Source organism: Bombus huntii, chromosome 18, assembly GCF_024542735.1.
Source record: "Bombus huntii isolate Logan2020A chromosome 18, iyBomHunt1.1, whole genome shotgun sequence".
In the NCBI taxonomy this organism is placed as follows: Eukaryota; Metazoa; Arthropoda; class Insecta; order Hymenoptera; family Apidae; genus Bombus; species Bombus huntii.
In genome coordinates this window covers 1,449,909-1,462,867 of record NC_066255.1, presented here as the reverse complement: position 1 = coordinate 1,462,867, position 12,959 = coordinate 1,449,909, and the positions used below count along the sequence as shown (strand labels likewise).

Below are 12,959 nucleotides of genomic sequence, written 5' to 3'. Positions count from 1 at the left end.
GAATTGAGTTGCGAATGTTGTCGAGTGTAGAGTTGCTAGTGAGAGAGAGAGAGAGAGAGAGAGAGAGAGTTACCAAATAGTTGTCAAGTTATTTGTTGTAAATACGAGCGTTGCATTTAGTTTTCCTGTTAATCAAACATCGTTTCTCTGTCTAACTAATATCTGTATTTTCAATCCATTATTAATAAATTATAATTAATCGGACAAAATTACACCTTTAATATATTCCGATATTACACAACGATATTAATCGCATACAGATAAAGTGATTGATCGAACGGATTCTTCCCTCCGTTGCCCAGCGACATCCCCACTACCGTGCGTTCGTGAGATGTACCGCGGAGGCTAGCGCATGCATGCTCTCCTTTTTAATGTGGGTAGCTTCCATTGTACATTGATAACTTTTTCATTTCCGTTTGGCACCTAATAAAGAATTGAACGTGTGTTGCAAAACGTGTTTTTTCCTAAAAAATGTCAAAGTTATTGAAGTTTTTCTGAATAATATTTCTGAATTTGATAAATTTACAAATTTATATCTCCTCTTAACACTTAACGCTCCAAGTGTGCCTCCCAAGCACCACCAATGTGCGATGCGGTGCGGTACTCTTTTTAAAATCTGACACTTAAGAAGTTTTTTTCTTTCCTTTTTATTTGGAAGAATTTTATAATTAATTCTCACTGAGAATTATAAGTAATAGCTTTTAATTATAATAATAGTCTGTTATTTCGACCAATCGCGGGGAGACGCAGTCGCGAGGAGAGACGTCAACGGGAGTCGTAAATTCCCGTTACGATTATAACAATCGACACCACGAATTGATCGATCCCCTGATTTCCGTTGAGATAATAGGGGTTATTGAGTTTGTATAACACTGTGATTCACAGAATTATAAATCATATATTTCCAACACTTAGATTACACTGATGAGCATAGATAAATAGATAATCACTCATCGCACGAAGATAAGATAGATATGTACGTTAGAGCAGGGCTCTTATAATTGGATTTAGTGTATTAGTGGACGTAGTCATATAATATATTTAGTAGAGGAGATGTATGCTCGACAATACCAAGAACCGACTCTCGCGTTATGCTTAGACTGCCACGATAGGCGTTAGCGTTAGACATAGTAGTTGACTTTTCCAGCGAGGTAGAAGAAGTGAAGTTGAGTGACGATGCTGTGTCGGAGGAAAGCCTGTGATGGGTGTGTCTAGCGCACGGGACCATCGGATTTGTTCATGCCATTGTAGGTCAGGAAGTGAGGGCAGTATACATTGCCTCGGATTGGACAAACGAAGGTTGGTGGACTAGGAAGGGTCTTAACCGCCCTCGATAGAAAGTTGCTAGTAGGAAGCATCGTACGTGAGAAAAACTAACCTTCTCGTGTCAAGCCGTAGTAAACAATAGTCTTTAGAAACTGATTTAGAAAAAGACATTTGTTGGGTCTGAAGGACCTTAGCAGGCAAGTTACTCGGGTTTCGGTGTCCGTCTGGCCCACGGTGTGTGACCTGGGCCAGGCAGAGAGTCGCCCGGCGTAACATAGTCGATTAATAAGCTATTGGTCGGTAAACGTCGACGACAAAAAGCCGATGAATAGGCTATCGGTCGGTAAGCGTCGGAGACTAAAAAGCGATTATTCGGCTATCGGTCGGTAAAGTGTTAAAAGCTTGCAAGTCGAAGTAGAATGAGAATAAGTTGGAATTGTCGGTCGATATTCACAATTAAAAGTCGGAGCGTTAAAGGTTAAAAAATGAGAATAATTAACATTAAATTTGTATTTGTGTTCAAGACTTTAATCAACTTATTCATTATATATTCTTTATATATACATGTCGGAGATGAAAGGACATCGGAGCCTTCTCTTTGGAACTTCGGGAAAATCCCTTAACACCGTAATCTAGATTCTATCATAGGCGTAATTAAACAATTGTCGTCATTCGATCCGATTGTATTTGTTCGAGATTTGTGATAATGAGCTTGGGCTCGAGGCGACAACTGGTGGCCGAACGTAGCCACGGTCACGGGAAGAACGTTTCGCCTGACGGAGGTGTGGTGTGGTTGTATGGTTCTCCCTAGAAATGTGGCGGCATACAGCCTCAACAACGGGCCTAGCCACATGGGATTGTACCTCGGAGGTGTCGATATAATGGGACACACGTTGTATTACTAATCAAACTCCAGGCAGAAACTGCGTAGCAACGGCGATTGGAACCTTCTCGATGCTTCCAACGAGCATATAACAAACAAATGCAATCGTACAGCAAGGAAAATTTCCATCAGTTTATTATTCGTGCGATTGCTTGGAGAGTGACACATCGAGCAGTTTATACCGAGCGTCTCAACAATCGTATTTTATAGTTAAAATTATTCTACGCATAGTAAAGAGTTATCCCGTTGACCGTGGATTCGTTTGAACCCAAGAACATTGTTAATAGCCTTCATTAATCTTATTATTCGTTAAACTCATTCGTTAAACTCAATATTTATTGTACTTTGTAAAAGTCTTGTATATTCGTGTAAATATAATCTCTGCTTCGTAAAACGATGGCTAATTCAAACGAAGAATCGTTACGCGCCTTAAATTCTAATGTTAACCCGACATATATATAACCTTGGTTATGAATATTTTAAATTGGCACAATAATTGTTATAAGTATATAACAAACATTTGTCGTACAGTGGTAAATATTTATATTTTATATAATCGGTAAATATTTCTTATGCTAATCTATAAATCTAAGGAATCTCAGAAAATAAATGTTTCAGATGGAATATGTCCGAATTTGTAAATAACTTCTAGATACTGTTCAGTTTGAAAACAAAGACAAGGAATATATGGATTATGTGGAACATCTCGTATCTTATTCCAAAAATTACGAGCCGAGGTGGTTTATTCTACGTGTTGGTTGGTTTATTCAAGAGACGAGTGATAAAATTGTAATAGTCAGTGTATATTAAAATCACTTTAAATACAAGTACAGAGATAGTGTATGCCGGTTGTAATCGTTGCTCGTCCATTCTTCCGTTCAACTCTACGCTTGCTATTCTACAGTATGAGTCGTTATAATGATTCGTTATAATGATCGTCCTAGAGAGGACGTTCGTCTATTCGTATCGATCGATGGCATTATAAAAAGTTCAAATGTAAATATTTTTTAAAAATTCACAAGTTCGATCACTTTCTTTCAATGAGTCGTTCAAGTCACCAATATAGCTCGATGATTCTGGTAGTGTTTTCAGCATGTAGTCGAGTTTTTCACGTTCACTTACGTTTGCACCAGCACTCTTTGATTCATTTATCGTTTTTTCAAATTCCGTGAAAAATGAATTTGATTCTTCAAAGTCTTTCAGCCTCATCATGTCTAGTCCACTTCTTATACAAATTTGCAATGCTGTTGCTTCCTTCATATACATCTCATCAAATTTTTTAATTATTTTTAAAGCAGTGTCTCGATCACCAACAAATTCTAATTGTTCATTCGTTATACTACCATAGATGTAGTTCATCGCCCATTGATTCTTTTCATCTCAGTTATCTTGCGCATCCGTGTCCATTTTCTCTCATGAAGCCGGTTCTAGACATTTTTTACACTTTAAATACATTAATACTCTTTTCTTCCACATTTTGTAATCACGTCCATCGAATATTTGAAGTTTAATTTCATCGTCCCTTGGCATCTTGATTCGTTTTTTATTTTCATCCTTTTTTTCTTCTTTTTCAAAAATAGTTTTCTTCATTATCCAGGTTCCTTTTATTTGTTCTGCCAATAGCCTCTTTATCTCTTCAGAACTTATTTCCAATTTTTTAAAAATCGACTTTTATATATTCACTTCCGGTTTCACGTGGTTCCATAACATTGAATCTCGGCAATCACGATTTTTGCTACCATGTTGAGAATTGTGGATCTTGATAGCCGAAATAATGTTACAGGAACACTAAATTTACACTTGCAATTAATATTAGAATAATTATATATTTATTTGATAAACGATTCCGAAGATATTCACTTTCTTCTATACCCGACTGTTAACCGACTGAATAGTTTACCTTCATCTGTTTTCGAGACGCCGCGCACACACATACCTCCACACACAGATACCCGCATACAAGTATCTCTACTACGCATTCAAGCCAGTCCAGCACAGAAAATTATATATATCTCAACAACATTAAAAGAAAAACTATGCCAAGCCCTAGTATTAAAATATCCCGACTATACGAAAACATTTACGTTAACAACGGATGCCAGTAACGAAGGTTTAGGAGCCATTCTTTCACAAGACGGACACCCTTGTTGCTTCGTTTCAAGAACATTAAACCCCCCTGAACGAAATTATACTATGACAGAAAAGGAATTATTAGCTATCGTTTGGGCAGTTAAAAGACTTAGACAATATTTACTAGGCCGCAAATTCAAAATTCAAACAGACCATCAAGCTCTTAAATGGCTACACAACTGCAAGGAACCCTCTAGCCGATTGATTCGATGAAGACTAAAATTAGAGGAGTACGAATATGACATGGATTACGTAAATGGAAAGGAAAACACAGTCGCTGACGCCCTATCCAGAATACACGCGATAACACAAACTGACGTTTTATTAAAACGATTCAAACACTGGGAAAAATCAGAAGAAATACCAAAATTATTAAAACTAACATCTAGCAAAGACTACTTTTTCCAATTAACAAAAACGATCTAAGCCCATATGACGAAACCACATGGTTACAGAAAATATCAAACATACTTCAAACAAGTAGAAAGATCGGAATAGGAGACATTAACTTAAACGCACAAGAAAAAGCACACATAAGAAGACTTCTTTTATTTTTCAATGACCAAAGCGACGACATAGAATTTGCTTACGAACCAATACAGAGTTTAAGTGAAGAAGAGATAGAACAAGTACTAAAAGAAAATCATGACTTGATAGGACATCCCGGAATGCAAAAGACGTACGACAAAATCAATGACAAATATAATATCCCACACCTAATGGACAGAATAAAAACTGGAATAGGAACTTGTGCGACGTGTCAAACATCAAAGACTGTTCGGATAAGAGGAAAGGAAGAATCACAAATAACTGACACCCCATTAGAACCTAACGACAAAATCGCTATGGATTTGATAAGTCCATTGAAAAAGACCAAGGCAGGAAACCAATACATTCTCTCTATACACGATGAACTAACCAAATATTTATTACTTGTACCCTTAAAAACAACAACAGACCCAATCAATCTGGAACGCTTTACTGAATCACTACATTTATATATTCTCCGCACCCAAACGTAAACCGTGAAACGAAAGTTTCATTAGCGAACTAATGCAACGATACGAAGAAGCATTTAGAATCAAACATATAAAAACCACCTCATTCCACCCGTAATCCAACGGAAGCTTAGATCGAACACGTGCTGTAATATCCGACATGTTAAAAGCTATACAAAACGACAATGAAACAGAATGGGATCAAAACCTAAATTTTGTGTGTCTAGCATATAACATAATGGTTCATGATGCCATTGGATATACCCCTTTCGAACTCACATTTGGACATGAGGCCAATCTCCCCTCTACCATATCCCAGAATCCCCAAAGAACATACGCTGATGATGTTAGCTTCAGGAATCGAGAATGAGCTGCCAAACTACTTAAAGACAGAGAAACTCTAATGAAGAGTTAACAAAGATATGAAAGAGATAAAAAAAAATTATTAAACTTCAATCCATTTTTAGAGAAGGAGATTTAGTATTAGTTCATAACGATCATAAAGAACACAAGTTAGATACCGAATGGCTAGGGCCATACACCATTGAAAAAGTAAAAACCCTTTATTACGAAATAATGGTAAATGACTCGATTAGGAAAATACATGGTAATCGTATTAAACCTTACTTTCCAGGACGGTCTTCATCTTCTTCATAGATAGCTAAGCTAAACGTTCTATATATCAAGAAAAATTAGCTCATGCATACATATATAGCGAATCTGTAAACGTAATTATATGTTTAGACATTAAGGATATATATGCAAAACTAAGCGAAATTAAAAGATTTAGACTAATGTTAACAGAGCATTGTACGAGTGAATGCCAGTCTTTCAATGAAATGATTACTCGCGCTCACGAAAGAAATTTAGACAATTTAGTAATGCATATTAAACTTATGACACCCACTCGTTACCGAAGAGAGTTATTGAATTTTGTTGGATCCATTTCTAGCAATCTATTTGGAACTCTGGATGACGATGATTTAGAATTAATAAATAAAAATATAGATAAACTTTTTGATGAAAACAATAAATTAAAAACCAATATAGCTTAGAAAACAAATCTCAAAACTATAGCTTTACCCTCAAATGAAAGTCTAGAAGAAATCCTAACAAAAATTGAAACGGTTCCAAAAATCATTAAAACTGTACAATCGTATAGAATGCACCTCAATCAAATTTCCAACGAAGTAAACAAATTCGATCATTTGCATCGGACCTACATCTTGAGGTTAAAATCTTCTGTTACAAATTATTAATTAGATCTATTTATAACTTATGCCAATCCCATATGTTATAAAATCTCTGCCAGTGCGATGGAAAACGCAAGGCTAGGCATCTTGAAAATAAGTGCATTAGAAGAAGCAGCAATTATTTTAGAACGGCCATCTCTTACTACAAGAATTATAATAGCAGCAAAAATATATTATTAAGAGCTTCATAATAGATTTAATAATAATGATTTAATTGAGGGAATTATTTACCTTTACTCCTTGTATTTAGAGAGGGCTATGAAAAATGTACATCTCCTTCAAGAGGCTAATTAGAATACTTCCTGATATACATTGCCACATTAAGAATCAAATACTTCCCAATCATCTAGAAGCTCGGAGGGGCAGCCAGCTGCGCTCGTTAAGGCCCAGAACTGAAGACGACGCGTCGCGAGTCCGAATCCTTGGCAAAGAGAACTTGAAAACAGGAACGGAAAAACCAAAATTTCCCTTACAAGTAATATACAACAGGCAAGCGGTCAGCTCCTCTTGCATGTGTTGTTGGTATACTTACTGAGAGTGCTTGGTAGAGTTGCTTGGTAAGCACCCCAGAGCCGACGAACACTCACACTTCCGACCATGTTCCTACCATTTCGACTGTGGAGATCTTAGCCAGTAAGAGTCCGGCCGACACACTACCCTCTGCCACCGCTCTGTGCCCCGGCCGGTAAGATGGAGAGATAAGAGGTTGTCTATGAGAACTTCCTCCACGAAAAAAAAAGAAATAATAAAAAACACAGGCAATCACTACCAACTGAAACGGAAGGACAAAAAGAAAGAAAAACATAAAAAAAAACAAAAGAAAAGAAAAACAAAAATTTTTTATTGCGGCCGAGGAAGAGAACCTGGACCGCTGTGCCCCGCTCAACCCTTCTAGCACGGGAGGGGGCGCTAGCAGCAATGGCGTCCCCTAGCGTGAAATTAATCAGTTAGGACACTTTTAGGAGAGTGCACCAGCGGTAATTCGTAAAAGGTCCCGTGGTATTCCTGTCACACACGTAGGCATGCCATCGTGGAGTTTTAGTCGGTAAGTATCCGACACTGCTATACTGCTGCAGCACCAACAAAGCGTCCATGAGGATTTCTCCACGTACCAAAAAAAAGGGATTTAGCTATTATTTCATCCATTCATCTTTTGTCAATTGTCTTCTCTACTATTTTGGATGTTGGATTCCATAGTATGGATCGAAGAATCGAATAGTTTTAATATCAACATATACATTCAAACTATAATACATTAGGTTGGCAACTAAATGATTGCGGATCTTGTCATTACCACTTAATGGCAAAATCTGCAATCACTTAAATGCCAAACCAATAGTACACGATTCCTCTTGTTTCTATCCTATCCGTGGCTTACAGGGAATTTCTGGAAAAAAAAGTTGGCTTGTCTCGTCGATAGCTGGTTATGGATAGCTGGTATTGCTCATTTTCATGAAAGTGGAATCCAGAAACTATTTTTGTAATCGAGTTGCTCCTTTGAAGGTTTAATGTGTAAGATTTAACATATCTAAATGACATTTCGTTCGCAATAAAGAATCAATACTTTCTGATGTTGGAAATTATAAACACATGTCTGTTAATTCTGAAAATTTTACTTCCAACTGATTTTCAAAAATTTTCAAATATTGAATCCGCCTTAAACGTATGTAAGTACCTGTTTGACAATCGTCTAAAGATGGAATTTCCATAGCGCCTTACGCGGCTGCGTCTAAAATCCGTAGTCTGAGTCTTAAATCCGAATTGTATGGACAACATCGATCGCCTGTCTGCACCACTCTCATAGCAACAACAGCTGATACACGCGTCCGAAACTTGTGTTGATACACATAGCACAGACGACTATGCTAATGTCATTGACAGCAATGCTGCTATTTTCCGACAAACGAGTTTTAAGTGTTGCGTCGGGTGTTTAGATACTACGTAACTTTGTAACGATTTCGATGAACAACTGTATAATGTGTACCTTTTTTAGCGTTTATTCACAAAACAGTTTTAATATAATAATAACTACATAATATTATAATATAATAATAATAATAACATAATGGTGTGATATTGACTGAAATGCCGCAGATCAATAAAATATTAGTTATAATGAATCCAAACCAATGGCTTTAAAATTACAGTACTCACAGATTATTAGAAAAGATAGAACAGATTAAAGAAAATTATGCTAATGAAATAAAATAAATAAAGGAGATAAAGAAACATAAAATGAAATAAAAGGATATAAAGTAATATATGATCATATAAATAAAGTAAAACAAAATAATTAACGAACCAATTTACAAATAGAAACTTTTTACAAGCATATAAGTAACATTATGTCTAATTAAATTATAAACAGTTTACGATATTACCGCTACTCGTGTAACATTTTTAATTTCATCATTCAAGGAAATACGTTTACTGAAGTTGATTCAGAATGTCAGTAGGCGCCACCTTCTAACCACCGGTATGTATCCAAGTTTTGCCTATGATTATATTGTTCAAGTCTGGAATTTGGTAATTAATAGTGTAAATTTACTCGGTAATACTGTGTTGTATATCAAATTTGTTTATCTTTCTTATTTCGTTTTTGATTACACGATGTCAATGGATCAAACATCTAAATTCGCGTCTAATATATTGTTCGAAATGCAATGCTCGAAAGGATGTAGCTGTAAAGATCATTTGCCACAAGAAAAGGTTAACAGATAACCTGTGTTATCCGGAAGGATAGCGGAAGCCCTTCGCGGTCCCTCCAAAAAGATCTGATAAGTCCCGACGAAAGGCGACAGTGCCTTACCATTTATATATGTGTTCCATCCTTGTCTATGGGAGTGTTAAACGTATCTCCTTCCGTATTACAAAAAAAATTTTTTTTTTTTACGTGGAGGAAATCTTCATAGACACCTTACCACCCGTGGGGACGGGCAGAAGGTAGTGCCGGATTTTTACTGGCTAAAACCTCCACGAACGGGGCAGTGTATCAGTGCGAGTTTTGATCGTCGGACCCCTGTGTGCTGAACACCAAGCACCTTTAACCAAGTATTTCCAGAAAGTACACCCAGAAGACACGCAAGGGAGGGGCTGGCCGCTTGCCTGTAGTATATTTACTTTTAAGAAAAATTTTGGTTTTTCCGTCCCCTTTTTTGAGATGTCCTTATATCGAGGTTTCGAACTCGCGACGCGTCGTCTTCAGTTCTGGGCCTTAACGAGCGCAGCTGGCTGCCCCTCCGAGCTTCTAGATGATTGGGAAGTATTTGATTCTTAATGTGGCAATGTATATCAGGAAGTGTTCTAATTAACCTCTTGAAGGAGATGTATATTTTTCATAGCCCTCTCAAAATATAAGAGGTAAAGGTAAATAATTCCCCCAATTAAATCATTATTATTAAATCCATTATGAAGCTCTTAACAATATATTTTTGCTGCTATTATAATTCTTGTAGTAAGAGATGGCCGTTCTAAAAGAATTCCTGCCTCTTCTAATGCACTTATTTTCAAGATGCCTAGCCTTGCCTTTTCCATCACACTGGTAGAGATTTTATAGTGTATGGGATTAGCATAAGTTATAAATAGGTCTAATTATTAATTTATAACAGAAGATTTTAACTTCACGATCTAGATTTAGATTATTAGAATTACGGTCAAGAATTACGAGGTGGATCTGTCCCGCCGATTGAAAAGTGCAGTTCATTAAATGGGCTTAGAAATCTGTTATAATTTTTCTTTTTACTTAAAAAAAAATTTGTTTGTATTCGTTAAATATATATAAAATCATACCTCAAAATTCAACAGATTCGTTTCTTTCTTTCCCTTCTAAAAAAATCACAAAATGTGGCTGTTTTAGAACATTCTAATTCCGAACACTCCCTTAATCGTTTTATTTACTTATCAATTCGTATCCCGGTGCTTTTTGGGGGTTAAAATGCTAATAGATCATTTCTTTGACCTCTGAGTTTGTGAATGGTTTTACAGGAAAAAATATCTAGAAAGGTGATTTACAAAAATTTCATGTATTATCACAAATATGATTTATAAATATACAAATATTTCTGCTTCGTTGGTAGAAGAAAGTGTTTTTTTATTATTATTATTTAATTTGTACTTTACAATTTGTCCAGCTAGACATTTGGTAAATTTTTCTTGTTTAATTGCTAAATAGCATTTAGATGGCTACGCCCAGCGGGATACCATCTTTCAGTTTGTTTATTTTATTTCTTTAGTGAGGTCAATGGGATGTTTTCTTTTTGTCTTCTATCTATGAGAGTTTTGTTTGTTTCGGCGGTCAATTTGTTTGGATGTGTTGTCGTTTTTTCCTGGTATTTTTCTGCGTACCTGCCGATTTCAATAGAAGAAAGTGACTTAAATACTTCGGCTAATGCACAACTAAGTTTGCTTTATCTGTGTAGGGTATCGTGTCCTCCTTGCGACAAATGGATCGCAGAAATAATTTACGATGAACAAGTGAATTTCTTGAATATCTACAAAAAAGAATAGTTACAGTCTATTGTAAGAGACAAGTTCCATAGATACTTCTAGAAACAGTTGTTTTTGAATTTCTGAGGGATTGTTGTCACTTTTCTTGTTGCTTCGTTTAACCTGCGTTTCCTCTTGCTTCTCGATTGCTTTGCGATATTCTTCTGAGCTTATGTCTTTCTGTAATTTTCCTTTTTATGGAATCTGGATAGTCCTGTTTGCTTGCGGACTCTTCATCAGGTGTAGTAGAACGGATCGCATTTATTATGTTGCTATTCAAATATTCCATACCTGCTTCAAAATCTTCGTTTGTTCTTAGCGGTACTGAAGTCGATCTTGGGATGTTTAACCCTTTCGCTTCGGCAGTCCAGTCCGCCTAAGTGCTCTTCCTGTACGGAGGCGTGCACCACAAATGCGCACAGTGGCGTGATTGCTGTGTAAATGTTTTCCTAAGTTTTAAATAAGAATTCTACTGAATAAAACAATAATAAAACAATCTTTGCTCCAATATGATAAGTATAATTTACATCTTTAATATGAAAAGGCTTACAAAATTACAGGTAATATATTACATATTTACATATTTACAAGATGGCACTGGTATATGCCTGATATATCGCGTGGTCGCCGCCTATAAGCGGCACCCGAAGCGAAAAGGTTAAAACTTCTCGAAAGCACTGATAATTTGTGAGGTCGTTGTGAGTAGATCTATTTAGTTTTCAATAATTGTTGAATTACTTGTTGCTACAAGTGAGTGATCTGAAGAGAGTTCCAGAAAAGAGCTGACTCGGGCACATTTTGCAGAGATGTTTTAATATTTATATGATTTAATGTTAAATATAATGATAAAGAGATCAATCAACATAGTATTATGTCGTAGATTATTTCAATTACTACACATGTTATATTTCTTATTATTTCGATCTCTTGGTATTTCATTTTTCTCTTTACTTCTCATATTTCTCTCTAATTTACTTTACTTCTCTAACTTATAATTTCTCATTTTATCGAAGAACTTTCAGATATGTAAATATACACACATTTTATCGCTCAGGTAGGTTGTGCAGCTTATTGCTTAATGTACATGAAACAAATATAGACATCCCATAAAATGATTCGCTTAACTATTACCCTATACGCGCAAATATTATTATAAATAATATTTATTTTTATATGCACATATTTAAAAGGTAAACTTTTCGGTTTTCTACATATAAAATGTAGTAATATAATGATCCAAAACTTATTGTAGTTTATAATTATGCCAATAAAGAGAACTGATGTTTATAATGATTCCTTGTGATGTTTAGAATGATATTTATAACGATGCTTGTTGATAAATTATAATTATTTCGTACATTATAACAAAAATACATGATACATTAAAGTTATTCGTTTTAAAGTATAATTAATAAAAAAACGAAGATAGTGTCACGTAAAAATAGTGGGAAAAATAATAATAAAAAGAAATGTTGGGCTCTTGAACCAGAGTTCCAGATACCTTTATTCTGCAATAAGATTGCAAGTGTGCGATTAGACCGTTACCGAAAGACTGAAGTCTCGATCAGTCCTTCAAACAGGCAAACAGTCTTTGTCCCAACTACGGGAAGATAGGGGAGACCTATTTTTTCAACGAACGGCGTCTCCCACTTGCAACTTTCCCTCGAGGGCGGCTAGCATCTTTTTTTAACTACCGATATGGAGATTGACCAATTAGCAGCAACGTCAATTTCCCTTACTTTCCGAACGAAGGCTATCCCCGATGAATCCCATGATCTCGTGTCCTTAGACACACTCCATCGTAGTTTTTCCTCTGTGGCATTGTTGGGACGGAAAGTCATTCTTTCTTGCGATCTCATCGACGAAAAGAGTAACACCTTACGATCAGTGAACATTACGCGTCCGACTTAGATTTTGTGAGCACGGATTCGTTATTGAACCTAG

General features: G+C 36.0%; 1 protein-coding gene and 1 non-coding gene across 2 annotated transcripts in view; both read right to left on the bottom strand.

Annotated features, from left to right (window-relative positions):
* Positions 1 to 12,959, bottom strand: part of LOC126875441 (uncharacterized) — a 299,435-nt gene that overhangs the window by 206,325 nt on the left and 80,151 nt on the right. The gene's annotated exons all lie outside the window — the stretch shown is intronic.
* LOC126875636 (U6atac minor spliceosomal RNA) lies at positions 9,297 to 9,403 on the bottom strand. The gene has a single exon (XR_007693601.1). It is a non-coding gene; the product is annotated as a U6atac minor spliceosomal RNA (small nuclear RNA).